This window comes from Vidua macroura, chromosome 2 (genome assembly GCF_024509145.1).
Source record: "Vidua macroura isolate BioBank_ID:100142 chromosome 2, ASM2450914v1, whole genome shotgun sequence".
In the NCBI taxonomy this organism is placed as follows: domain Eukaryota; kingdom Metazoa; phylum Chordata; class Aves; order Passeriformes; family Viduidae; genus Vidua; species Vidua macroura.
The window spans coordinates 97,101,268-97,115,811 of record NC_071572.1 but is presented as its reverse complement, the minus strand read 5'-3'; positions in this window follow the sequence as shown (position 1 = coordinate 97,115,811).

Genomic DNA, 14,544 nt, shown 5'->3' with positions numbered 1-14,544 from the left:
AAAGTTCTGCAAAGCATTTATTTTGCAGTTTAGATTATTTTACAATGAAATATTTGCCATGCCCATATTTATAAAATTCTACCTTAAAAAAAAATAGGTGAATTTAGATTAATGGAAAAGCATTAAATTCTGTAAGTGGCTTTTAGTAGCAATTCAATACATGCTATTCTGCTGGACTGATTCAAGGCCATCTGCACCTTGCAGTGGTACAAAAGGTCTCCCCTCAACATTTTCAGACAAGCTGGTAGTGCCATTCTTAATTGAACAAGGTGCTTTTGAAAAAGGCCATAGTTTGCTACAAGTCCTGAAGGCAAATGAGTACAGGGAACCCACACATGATTAAGGAGCATTGTTGCACCAAGATATTTAGCAATAACTTGATAATTTTGGTGATAAAATTGTGACCTTACTTCTAACTCCATGTCACATTTGAACTTAGTTACTGGATATTTTAGTGTTTTCTTTCCTCTCTGGGTCTTTTTTAACCAGATCATTGATCTGGTCCAGTTCACTGCATGGTAGCATCATCATTAATTTTAACAGAAAGAAGTCAGCAGGGATGTGTGGGCAGCTTCTTGCAACAACATTGTTTCTGTCTTCCAACTTAAAAAGGAACTAGTGCAGTCTGACATTTCCAAACTTAGCAGGGCTTTATTCTTAAGGTCTAAGATTAAAAAAGAACTGGATAATTGGGTAACAATGAATATGCATGTACAAAAAAGAGGAGTGTTACATGCTACAGAAATGGCATAAACTCCAATTTAGGATGAACTTCCTCCACACTGCTGGCTGTCAATGCCTGTCACTGACACAAGTATTCCAACATAACTGAGACAGAAAAATCCTGTAACTGCTTCCAGTGGCCTAGCCAAACCATATGATCTCATCTCTCATCTCCAGTACACTGTTTGCAAAGGTAGAACAAAATACAGGTCTGCAAAACCTTTTGTCCCCTTCTGATACAAGTGTAGATGAAAGGAAGTTACATGGAGACACCTAACAACAAAAGCAAAGCACTGTGTTTATGTTTTGTTTCATAGATGAGCAGTTATTTATAGCACAGATACACATCGTTGAAAATTTCTGGATTACTGAATGATCGAATGGGAAAAAAAGTCTCACCTTTCTTATATAATGTGAAGGGGCAGATTTCAAGGCTTATGTACCTGGACTGATTCCCAGACCCTGGAAGACCTCTGAAATATGGCTTCCTGCTCTCTCCTGTTAAATTTTTTTCTGCCCAGAATGTGTAAGATGCAGAAGACACCAAGTTATTCCACCTTGCAGCAGTATCTAACTACTGCAGTAGTTAGAATGTAGTAGTAGTGGGAATGTGACACAGTGCTTTCCCCTGGTGATGTTGATGTCAGATTCAGCTTCCAGGACCTGATTAGGCTGCTCTCTTCATTTGCTGTTGAAATCTGTGTCCTGGGTAACACAGTGCCTGGGGCTGCAGACCAACTAAGCCTCCCCTTTCTTCCTGCTCACAAAGGAGTTTCAGTTCAAACTGAAATGCAACTTTGGGACAAAATGCTTCTCCAAGCTAGCTCACTGAAAGACAAGCTATGAATCTCAGGAACAGTAATAGCACGTAAAATAGAGGAATAATCTTTTGGGGAGATAGCTAATCATAGAGTCTGTGAGCAAGGGAATTTTTAAAGAAGAATTCAAGAGAAAATAATACTGTGTTTGATACTATGTCTTCAGAATCAATAATCTTTTTCCAAGCAAAAGATTTGCTTCAGGTGAAAGTTGTTTCTCTTACCTTCTGATAAGGCCACTTGTGTGAAGTTAAGCTTCCTGGTGATCACACACACCAGCTGCACTCTGTCACAGGGCTTCTCATGGAGAAAATTTCTGGCATTTCACCTCTGTAGCAGCCAGCTGCAGACTTACAGCTTCATGTTTGGCATGGACTGAAAAAACCCAAAAACTGTGGTCCACACGCTGTATTTTGCTTTACTGAAAATATTCCAGGAAACAGAGAATATTATTAAGTAGAGTCTTAAATATGAATGGAAAATTTGCATCTGCTATTAGACCTTTAGGCAAATTTAAAAATAAAATTTTTCAATTGCAAAATATGTTTTTGTTACAGACATTGGAGAAATCTTCTACATTGCTGTATAAATGTGGTAGGGAAAAATAATCAAACCACCCACAGGTGAAGGCTGTCTCTTCCTAGGAGTGAGATTTCTTAAGGGCAAGAACACCTGCAGACTGTTCCAAATCTCTGGTAAGATGATTAAAATCATTGTCTGTGACAAAGGTTATGCTGTGCAGGAGCACAGCAGGGGGAGATCATTTTGTGTAATGCTCTGGTTTGCACTGGCAGTAAAATTTTCAATCATGACTGTACAGAGGCAAGTATCAGTGGCCCTTGCTGCAAATTATTCCTAACTATTAAATGGTCTGTGTTTTTCTGTGGTATCCTGAATTATGGCTGTTTAATGCATTTGTCTTATGCAGATACACAAATTAATTTTGCCAGATCCTGTAGGTCTGGTCTGTTTATACCACCTTAGGTGTAGCTTTGTGAAAAGGCTTTGTTTAAATCACAAACAGAAGAGCTGAGTTACTCCAAGGCAGATACTCTGATTTCTGTCTGAAACACAAGTAGGAACATTTTAGAAGCTCTTCTCTATTAATCTCCTATCTTTGGATCTCATCTCCTCTGATGGTCCTTTTCCCTGAGACATGACCTCCTTTGAGATCTAGTAAAAGTCTCTATAAGTAGAGGTGCAGTAAAACATTTGAAATTTCTGGAATCCAGCTCTTCAGATGGAAAAGCACACATTCAGTCAAAAGAAATGGAACAGTGAGATCTAGCTGTGATAAACCATCAAAACCCGGTTTTCAGATACAGTCTGTGCAAATACCCTTCATCCACAGAACAAAGACGGTGTTAGTGATAGTAATATGTGCCTGAAATCCAACGCTGTCAAGGTTTTTTTCCTGCCAGCACTGATAAGTTGGTGTGCATTCCTCTACAATCTACTTGGAAGATTCAAATTACACAGTGTTTGCTAAACCTGACACTTGGCCAAAGAAGTACTTAACAGAACTAATACAGGGACCAGGGATCAAATGACAGAGTCTTGAAAAAGTGTCATTATCTATTTGGTGAGTGACAATTTAAGCCTCAGTTTGCTGCTGGTCTCTTTTGAAGAACTGGGACTCTAAAAACATAGTTCATAACTTGACCATATCCTAAGAGCCATTAATTAATTGTTCATACAGGCATGGGATTTTAAAATGCCACCCCCTTCAAGTTAAGTGCAAAAAAGCCTCCATTCCTTTGAAGCAAGGAAGTGTGTCACTAGCAGAAAGACAGTGTTGCTGTTACATGGTGATAAGAAAAGGTCACCAGTGCAGAATCCATATAACGTGTATAAATTTTTATAAGAAATAAACATTTTAATCTTGAAGAAAAGATGTAGCAAATGTGGCTCTATAATACCATCCTTTATTTTGTCACCAAGATCAGAAAAAGGATGAATTTATGATCAGTCAAAATGCAGGAATCTGTAATTCTCTGCCATTCTCTCACAGTGATTAGGATCTACTTTGTGCAACTGACTTCAAATCACAGGATATTTCTGTATATATGGAAGCAAAGAATGTTCCTCTGTAAACTCCAGCCATTCAGATTTTTTCTAGTATAAAATCACATGCAACACTAGAACTAAGCCAGAGAAAGCATAGTTCAACCTTCACAGCAGGTTTCCTACTAAGCTGCAGCAGGAACAAAACTTTACTGTCCAATAAGCAGTACTTTACCTTCAGAGTTCCTCTTAAATCTAAACCAGGAAGGTTTTTAAATGGGTTTTTTGGTGTGTTTAGTGTTGGGGTTTTTTGGCAGGGGAGGGGGGGAGCTAGAAGAGGCAGACAAAATCTTCAACTGAAATCAACATATCTCTTTCTTAAGGCCTCACAAATGCTGGCATGACAAACTTGCAGTGTGATGTGCTCCTTGTATCTGCAGTACTGCTGCTGTGCCCTCCTCTATCTCAGTTGCTGAAATTTGTCATTGCTCTGATCCTCCTGGAAATGTGGAGAACAGGCTGAGGGATTGCCTCCCTCACCTCCTGTCATCAGCACTGATTTGTAGACCCCCATCTGCCTATCAAGGAGCTGCCTCTCTCTCATAGCCAAGACAGAAAGCTGTCTTGTACAACAAGCCAGATGCATTTTAGTTTTTTTTTTTCTCTTCCTCTCATGCAGATTTTTAGGTTAGCTGCTTTAAAAGTAATGTAGCCATCAGATTTATTTTTTGACTTTTAATCTTCTTTTCCAGCAAGTATTTTCATTGTACTATTTTGCAGCATTTTGAATATGGCACATTTGAACCTCAAATAATGGAAGCAATGTCCTGTCTCCACAGTGCCCCACTGCAGAGCATGGGGAAACACTACAGAAACTCTTCCAGCTTTCTTAAAATAAGTCCACTTTAGTGGTGCAATACCTATTTTCATCAGCTCTGGATGTCAGCTCAGAGGTGTCAGCTCAGGCTGCCCCTACTGGGTCAGAGGCTGGGAGTTCAAAACACAGAGGAATACTTCCCTCTGCTGGGCATGTTTATAAACTGGTGCAAAATAAATGTTTGAAAATAGACAAGTGGTCTCCTTCTGTGTTTGACTCCAGGTAAATAATCACAGCATTTATCTTTGTGCATCTAAATGTAGATGTTCCCACGTGCCTCTGGAGGCACCTGCCTTTCTCCATTGGCTGGATAAGGGATCAAGCTCTCTAACACTGATTGATAACAAGCTCTCTCCATTATCTATTGGATAGTTGGATGCCTCATGTAAGTAGCAAGCATCATCTTGTTGCTCCCAAATACTTTAGCTGAAGGTCATAATCATCAGAAATCCCAAGCCCATATAAATATCAACGAAAATCTTTACTGGTTCACATGATTATTTGCAAACATAGGGTGGATGCTGAATTTCTCTCAGAAGTATAAAGACCTGTGCTTTAGATTACTATATTGAGGGGAATACTGGGAAACTGGGCCATGATTTGTATGACATGTCACAGGTTATGAGGAAAAAGCATTACAAGGTTGGATTTTGGACTATTTGCAAATCACTGTTGGAGAACTATAGCAAACGGTTCTCTCTGGACCTCCCGTTTATTTGGTAGGCAATTGATTCATCTGTAATTAGGATGGGGTAGTTCAGCATTTAGTCAGGTGTTAGGTATGGATATTTTCTTGAATGGCAGTTATTCTTGTGCTTAACAAAGACAGTTAAGGAAGTCAAAAAGTGTTTGCAAGGAACCAACTGGTTTAAGACTGAAAGGATTTTGTATAATTTTGGCATATTTTTTTAGTAGAGTAATTTACATTACTGTTCATGTAAGAAGAGTTGGGTGACGTAGCAGTTGAGCAGCTGGGATTCACTGTATTTCTCCATACTCAATGAATTATTTTCATGTTGTCAGTTTATTTCATAAAGGTCATATTTTCCAGACTGACTGGGGATTTTGATATAAGGACTTACATTTTTATGGGTGCTCAAGAACTTTTATTGCTGAACATTTTGTAGAGAAGTTGAGTATGCTTTAGCAATTTATATTATGGTCCACAGATGGAAGAAATATGCAGGCAATAGAAAGGAATCAGACTCTCCATTTTATGTTGATTATTCAGCTAGTCCTATGTCCCAACAGCATTCTGCAATCCAGATTGACTACTTTATGATCATTGCTTCACAAATTAAAGCACTACCCTAAAATAGCTTAGATTTTTATCATGTCTATTCATTTAGCCTTTATTGCAATATCATCTGTCAAGGAAAATGTTCTGTTTTATTGAGTTACACCTACAGTTGAGGCTCTATTTCATTATGTTATATCCAGAAAAAACATTATCCTCCCTGTTTTTAGGAAGCTATTTGTCATTTCAATATCACCCACAAGTTCTCACTTCCCTAAAAATATTGAACTGCAGTTCTGCTGGATTGCTGTTGGTTTCCTTCTGCACAGATTGCTTCAGTCCTCAAGCCACAATTATTTAATATAGCCACATAAAAAATCAGGTTCCCTGTTTATCTTAGACACTAATAGATGGATCTAATCCTTTTTTGTCTGTTTATTGACAATTGTAGTTTCCCCATCCTTGACTTTCTATAATCATAGTCAAATTGAGACAGATTTATAAATTTATCTCAATTTATAGACAATTAGTAATTTTTATTTACTCATATACTTGTTGTGTGGTAACACCAGATAGCAACAAGATGTCTAGAAATGCCACTTAAGCAGAGTGAGTAATTATGTACACAATCAGGTTGGCCAGCCAAGTAGCTCTTGTATGGTCTTGACATATGACCTCTGAACATTAGAAGAGTTAGGATATATGGAACCTTAACTCTTGGAGAAAAGGGTATCTCCTGAGCACATGATTGTGTAGAGCAGCAGATTGGTTCTCACAAAATATTTTCACAACAAAGGAAAGAAGCTTGTGAGGTAATTTCAGCTTTAGAAGAAAAACTGCTGCAGATAAGGAATTGTAAGTACAAGTTGTTATTAATTCTCTCTCACTTTGTAACCAACCAATCTCTTAGGAATCCCCACTCCTCCAGCTAAGCATTTTATTCCTGTCATCTCTGTAACAGGCTACCTGGCTGTAAGACTGCAGCACTGTATGCAACTGAACACTGGAATGAAATAAAATCCATCTGCTAATGCTTGACTTGGTACTTTCAATATTCTAACAATCCTTTGACTTTCATTATCAATAAACATTGGATTTTGCATTAATTGGTGTTTGCCTTGTGTTTTTAAGTTACTTTCACTCAGTTGCAGTCTTCCACTTCTCAGTTTTCACTGTTTTCAAGTGAGTCACAGTGGGGACATTTAATTCTGAATAGACTCTTCTCAGCATGCTGGAAATAAGCACAGGAAAGCATCGTGTTTTAAACCCTTCTCTTCTTCCCAATATCCTTGAACTTAATAGAATCTCATCATACACATTTTAAAGATATCCTATCTCACTGTGCCGTATTGAGACCGAGCAGCCTGTAAAAGATGAAAAGACAAAGCATGAAGAATTAATGAAAGGTACCCCAAAGTATTGTACTTTTCATTTCAGCAATAGTTCTGAACTGCAGCAAATACAGATCAGAAATTACCTACCATCATACACTGCAAAAGAGGAGGATTCTCTCTCTTGAAAAATAGCAATAATCTCTCTCTGCTCTGACAAGTTTAGCAAATTAGATGAGTTAAACTCCTTACCTTCAGTTTCTAAACTAGTCAGAAAGATATTTATTTAGGTAAAGTACAGCTTAAGTATGCAGGAATAAATACAAAGCAGTGAAAAGAATGGCCTGAATTAGTCCTGAGAGTTGAGGTATATTCTATGTCATTCTGTAGAAGACATATCAAGACATTAATAGAGAAAAGATAAGTTGAAGACATTTTACTCAAAAAATGAATTAAATCAATGCTTTAGAACTCTGTAAAAAAATTCCAAAGCTTGTAGAAGGTTCATATCTGAGAAGTTTTTCAAATTAATTTATTTGTAGCATGATAAAATGCCTGTGTTTTATTTCACTGATTAACTCCTTCTGAGTTCTTTCCTAGGAAGGCAAAGTTTTGGTTGCATTCCTTGAGTAATGTAATTACACAAGATTAGATTAGAATTTAGATGCCAGCACCCTACCTTGCAACGTGGACAGCTGCATTAAGCAGATTTCTGTTCCTTCACAGGGTTGTTTTGCATGTCTCATGTCAACATACAACATACACGCTGGTCCTCTCTAAAGGTAAAAATCAGTGGTCAGTGGTAAACATGTGGTAAACATGTTAAGCAGGAGAACACAGTTTTAAAAAAGTACTTCATAAATTTCATCTGAATTAAATAGCCAGAAAGTCTCTGAAACAGTATTTAAAATGATGTGTTTAAAGTGAGGCATGTATACATTTAGATTGGATGATAGGCAGGCTTGTTCAGATTTGTTGTTTGTTAATCAACATTAGCTCATCTTAGGCAGACTAATGTTTATTGTCTAATGAATAACAGCATTAGAATATTTATACAAACCTGTCACTATTCAAGAAAGTGAAACTTATTTTTAATACAAGTAAAGATATGAATGAGAGATTTCCTGGTAATGAAGTCCTGGATGGGAAAAAAGTAGGAAAGATTTTTGGTTTAAACATCTTAAAACCTAATAAAATTTTGTTTCCTGACACAAAGCCCTAGCTCTGAACTTGGAGAGTGTTGACCCAGTCTACATAGGCTCAGGACAGCACCAAAGCGCTGACCTAACCCACTGTACACAGCCAAACCCTGCCTAGCGGGCCTTGACACGATTAAACCATTTTGCAAACATGACAGCTGGGGAACTTTCCCCACCTTCCTGTTCAGCCTCCTCTTACTGTTGACAGCAGTGCAGGATTTGGGAGAGACTTCAGATCTCTTGCAAATCATAAATGCATCTGCACAGACACATGCTCCTCCTCCTCATGCAAGGGGTACTGAAGATGGATGATCAGGTGTCATCATCACTTTAATACTGAGCTGTCTGCTTTGTCGTGCACTTTGGAGGTACTTTTAAGTCTCAAAATGCTTTAGAGCTCTTTCTAAAGGTTGTGATTTATGAAGTTGTGTGAGGGGAAGTCATCTTATTGACTGATGAAAGTCCTGTGGTGCGTTACAACTGAAATTACTGCAACTCTGTCAGTATTGACTGCGGAGATTTTGACATTTAGCAATGTACTTGGCAGATTCAGCAAGCTTGTGGCTAAGTGATTTCAATTATTTCTATTACTACTGAGTCAATCATTCTGAGATATTTTGTTGAGCTGAAGAAACCTCCAACTCTGATATGGAATAAGAAAAATATCTTTTTGTTTGCCTGAAAACAAATATAATATTCTGGGAGACAGATATCTAATGACTGCTTTTGTTTTACACACTGAATAATAACTTGTTTAATTTTTAAAAATAACACTTGATTCAACCTGAGAATACTGATTCTATCTCAGTAAAGTGTTTGTCAGCAGAATGCATACAGAAGTAATTAATTACCTGTTATTAAAAGTTATGTCAATTTCTAACACACAGAATAAAATTTTAGTGTTGAGGTTTATGTATGCTGCTTTGTATGTTACTTGTAATCTTTTGCATAAAGATCCAAGTCTTAAATTTGTCAAGATGTAGCTTTACTTGTATTTCTTTAAAATACACAATATGGACAATTTTAGATTAATATTTTTAAAAATATACTAAAATTTCAGTTTCAGGATCTTTTCTGGTTAATGAAAATAAAAAGGCATCACAGAACAAGTCAAGGCAGTATTCAAATAAAGATTGTACATGACAAGAACAATTCTGGAAACTGAATTTGCTAGGTAATTAGCACAGTCTATGACACTTCACTAAAGCATATCAAGACCACTCTCTGCCTGTGTTCTTTTTATGTCTTGGGAAGAATATAAAAAGAAAGTGGAGATCAAATTTAATTATCACTTCATGTTAGAACTGATTAGCATTTGCAGATTTCCACATGGATTCTCTTTTGTAACAGAAACATTTGAGCTATGATAATATCATAGAAGTCAAAGTACCTTTAAACTAGCCCAAATGAGAACAAAATCTTATTTGTATTTCTTCTGGTTTAAGTTGCTGACAGTAATTGAATTAGTATTGAATATCAAATTATTAAACACTTCTATATTGGTATTAACTTGGAATTTAATGCTTCTAAAATACTACTGAGTAATGTTTGTGGGTGAATGATGACAGCTTTTAAACAATTTTATTTCTCCTGTGATCAGCTCTTCAGAAAAAAAAAAAAAAGAATATAAGGGCAGTAAATTGGGCTGTGATGGCTGAATTGCGTGTGGCTTGGTGTCAGTGCATGCAGATGTTCAGCATCAAAGGCTGGGAAAGAGGCTTCTGCATTCATCTGTAATTGCTCTACCAGAAGTAGGTGTTGCAATGCTGAGTCAAAATCACCTTTGTGGATTCATTTTGCAATGTATCAGTTCATAAAAAATTAGTATTAAATGGTAATAGCATTTGGAGGGCAATCTCTATCTTCCACTGATTTAATACCATTTGATTTCAGGAAATAAATGTGGCGTATCAATGTAAATTTTCAAACATTAATAATAGGGCAAACATGAATCCCTAAACCTTTGTTATCTATAGGCAATATCTTTCAGAATTAAATGTTTGATCTTCTGAGGCTTCATTCTGTTTGCAGATCCTGCTGGTCTTATCTGGGGATACGTGTTCCCCATGCAGTGGCAATTTTACAGCTTTACGGATTGAGTTCATGCGCTCCCATGACCTGTAAATGTGCAAGAGTGCTTTGGGTAATGATAGCAGATGTGCTTTCATTCCAATAGCATCTATTCTCATATTAAAATTTGTGCTTGAAGTTCAACTTTGTGTTATTTGCTGATGCAGAATCCTAATCTGTGGATATGGGCTGAGTGATGACATTCTGCCACAGTAGGGTATGGGAACAGTTTCATTAAGGAAATAATTATAAGGGCCAATATTTCTGTGCAGTAAACATAGTTTTATGGTCTAGTTTTTAGATACTCTATAGAAGGTTTATACAAAGGTACAAAGGGCCTTGATTTTCAAAGGGGAATAAGGAGGACTGACTACATCCTCTCGAAAGAAGTCTTTGAAGACAGACTTGTAAACGTGCGAAGTAAAAGGCAAGATGTTAAAACTTCATAGAAAAATCTATCAGTGTGAAATAAATACCTTTATTCTTCCTTACAACTGCTTCTCCAGGCAGAGTGAATTTAAAACAGAATCACATGAAAATTACTTTAAATATTAAAATAGTAATATGTTTACTATTAGATGTATACTGCTGTATGCACATGTTTTAAAAACAGCTTTCTAAAAATAATAATAAAAAAATTCACTTTCATTTAAACATTGAGAAATCCTGAAAGGTAACAGCATGAAAAGGGACCATCAACAAATCTGTGTACCTTGCAGATTAACAATATACCTTTAAACACTGCTTCATCCCACAGAGTTGAAGATTTTCAGCATTATTGACTGCTGCACATATTTTCTCACAGTATCTTTTGTGGATCCCAGGTGTGCTTTCTGTTCCTATCAGTTTCATTAATACTCAGGCATACTCAGCCTTCTCTGCAACCCAGTTTTACTCTTTCTTTTAAAATGTCTCCCACAATTATCCTGTTTATTGTTACACTCAAGACCTATATTATTGTTTGCTCTCTGATACAAGACTGATTTGGATCAGGTTATAGTTTTTTGAGACAGTCTCATTGTCTTCCATGACTAATAAGGTGAGGCAGGGGAACATTGCTTGGTTTTGGATTTAATGATCAGAAATGCTTTGAAACAGATGAAAATAAGGTTTGTTTGTTTCACCTGTGGTGGATGAAACAGAGCCATGACCTTCAGGTGCTGAAGAAAGGCTCAGGTTATGCCATCAAAAAGAACCCCACAATGAAGCACTAGGTGAACTTCCTGGGGAGATTAGAGAACATCACTCACCAGAGGTGTGCAGACCAGGCTGTGTTTTCTCCCCAGAACTGTTTCTTTTCAGGAAAACTACTGGATTTGCAGATTAAGGAACATAGAATTGTCCATGGCAGGAGACAGAGAACAGCATATGCCATCTTTTTGATTTTGCCTCAACATCAGAGGGAGTCAGACTGTAAGCATTTTAAAATGGAGGGAGCCTATAACAAAACTTGTGTAACAAGTGTCTCAACCTCAGAAAAATCAGGGGAAAATAAATGCAAGACTAATTTCTCACTTGTAAAAGTCCCTGTTTGAAGAACTGGGATAGTTAGTCTCTGTCAAGGCACAGTTATATTTCACAGAACAGCTTTAGTCCATCTGTCTGGGGGAGAAGATTGTAAAGGAGTTGGGGCTTCATATGTGACAAAGGATAAGCTAGTTTTAAATTACATTTAGTACTCATGTCAAACATATAAAAAGCCTTATGCTCTTAAATGTGCAATGGTGACCATAGTAATGATCCCATTAAACATCTCATAGAAAAGGAATAATACCCTCTAGACTAAACTAAAATAAATGTTACTGAGCACTGGTTCCCCTGGTTTATCTTCAAATTTTTTTCCAGCCTAGAAGTGCAGAACACTCTAATCAGTCATCACATCTTGCACTGTGATGCCTCACCTTTTTATGTTTCTTGTTTTAAACTCTTTTGAAGCTACAAGCTGTCTTCTGCAAAGGCAGTTGTGCCGGAACCTCAGGGAGAAAAGGGAGAGCTCCCCCGCTATGTGCCATCTCTGCTGAGAAGCATGCTGACCCCAATATCTATGGCATTAAAATATAAAGACGTCCTTTTCAATTTGGTTTCTGTACTTCCCCTCAGGAGTCTGAGTTGAGGTTTTTGCCTTCCCTGGAAAACAAAGAGGTTTGGATGCCTGAAGGGGGCCTGGCTCCTCGCTAGCACCCTGACCTGAGCACAAGCATGCACTCGCCCGGGATGCCGGGTCTCACGCCATCCCTCATTACGGGTCAGATCTCACAGCGCCTTTGTCTCTGTGTTCTGCGTTAACTGTTTATCCTCTGGAGGCTGGACAAGGTCAGGCTACTGGAAGCTGGTGAAACCCTTCCTTTATGACAGGGAGTAGACCAGACAAGTGTGAGAAATAAAATATTGTTTAAGAGTTCAAATAGAACAGGAGAGAATGGACAAAGTTTGAAATGAAGTGCCAGTAAACATTTATTCTTACCAGATGTGATAAGATCAGGAAGTAGCCGAGTGATACTCAGGTCCTGGCTGGCCCATACAAGACTGGATGTGATTCTCTCATTCCAGGTCCACAAAAATATACAAGCTAAGCACTAATATAGAAAATATTTATGAATTATCACAGCAGAGATCCAAATGAACATAGCTGTATTGCAGCAAGGCTTTGCTGGGTTATGCTGGTTACAGTCCTGGCTGTGACAATAGTATATCATATGTAACACAGCATTCAAATTTGAGGAGATAAATTAGATTTGACTTTAAATTAATTTAGTAGTCCTAATTTAAGTATTTCATGAGAAAAAAAGGAAAAAGGGTCTCTACACACAACTTTTTTCTAATTTCACTACTGAGGCTAAAGTGCTTAAGGAAAAAGCCTGTTAATATTTTTTCCCAAAATGCATACTAATAATCTTTCCCAAAATGGATTATACTTGATTCAAGTAATCATAGTGATCATCAAAGACACTGCACTTAGAGGGCAAAGCACATTCACACTACATTGCAATAACAATGTCTAAATGAGTACAATTCTGTCATTCCACTGTCGCAAGGCCCCATAAGCGTGTAAACTCATGATGGGCATTAACCTTATCATTATTCAGCAAAAAATTTGCATGTGCAGTGTTCTCTAACTAGGAGGGGCAATTCTCTGCTGCCTGAATGGTTCCACAGTAGTTTTGAAATTCATTCAAAGGAATGGACCTGCCAGGTCTAGTGAGTGACATCCCTGCCCATGGTGTGGGGTTTGGAACCAGATGATCATGAAAGCCCCTTTCAACACAAGCCTTTTTATGATTCTATGAATTGTGTAAAACCTGATAGCTGGGCATGATTTCACTGGGACGATTTACAAATTTAGCAGGACAATTTCATAATCTGCCTTTTTGTATCTAAATATTCCCTGTTTCCTCTTCCCTCTACTGGGGGAGAAACAGAAGGTACTAGGATGAGTTAGATCAGTTTAGAGCATCTATAGTGAAAATCTTTGTCATTACATAGAAAGTAATAGAGAATATGAAATGAAATAACTCATCCATTCTCCTTTTTTTTTCTTTTTTTTTTAAATTTATGACATTATGGCTTCAAGCTAGAATTGAAACTTCATTTTTTATGTATTTGCTGCAAATAATCAACATATAATCTCTAGAATTTAATATTCTAGGGGTTTTGGATTCAGAAACTTATATCTTGGAATATATTTAATTTGAGAATTAGACTGGTATGAAGAAGATTGTTTTATTTTTTTTTGTCAACAGAAGTTTCAAGTATTTCAAACAAAACGACCATTTCCTCTGCACAGTCATTATCAGAACAATCCAACAGAGTGTGCTCATGTACTGTGAGAGCTGAAGCTGCTTATAGTCAAAAGATGTTTTTCCTACCCCTTCTTCTTCCTCTTTAAAAAGGATGTCAAGATTTTCAATGACATATAACATCTCCTGAAGAAACAAGCATCATCTTACATAATTAAATGGAGGAAGAGAGGGAATTCTAGATGAGAACAGTAGGAGTAAAACTTTTTTAGAGAAAGTCAGTACTTAACAGCAATAGCACAGGGATCCACCAAGCTTTTTGTGTTAGTGAAAGTATTGAGCTGTGCCCTGGTGATTGACCCCAGGGCCAGCTTGTGCATGGCACTGCACTTTTAGAGAGGTGATCTGCTGTGAGGCTGGAGGAACTGAGAGTGAAGTCTGGGGAATGGCAGAGCTGAAATGGATTCTTCTGCTGGGGGATGCTTGCAAAAGGTTCTGCTGGATAATGTTGTGATGTTAAAATATGCAGAAATTGTTGCAGCCCAGAT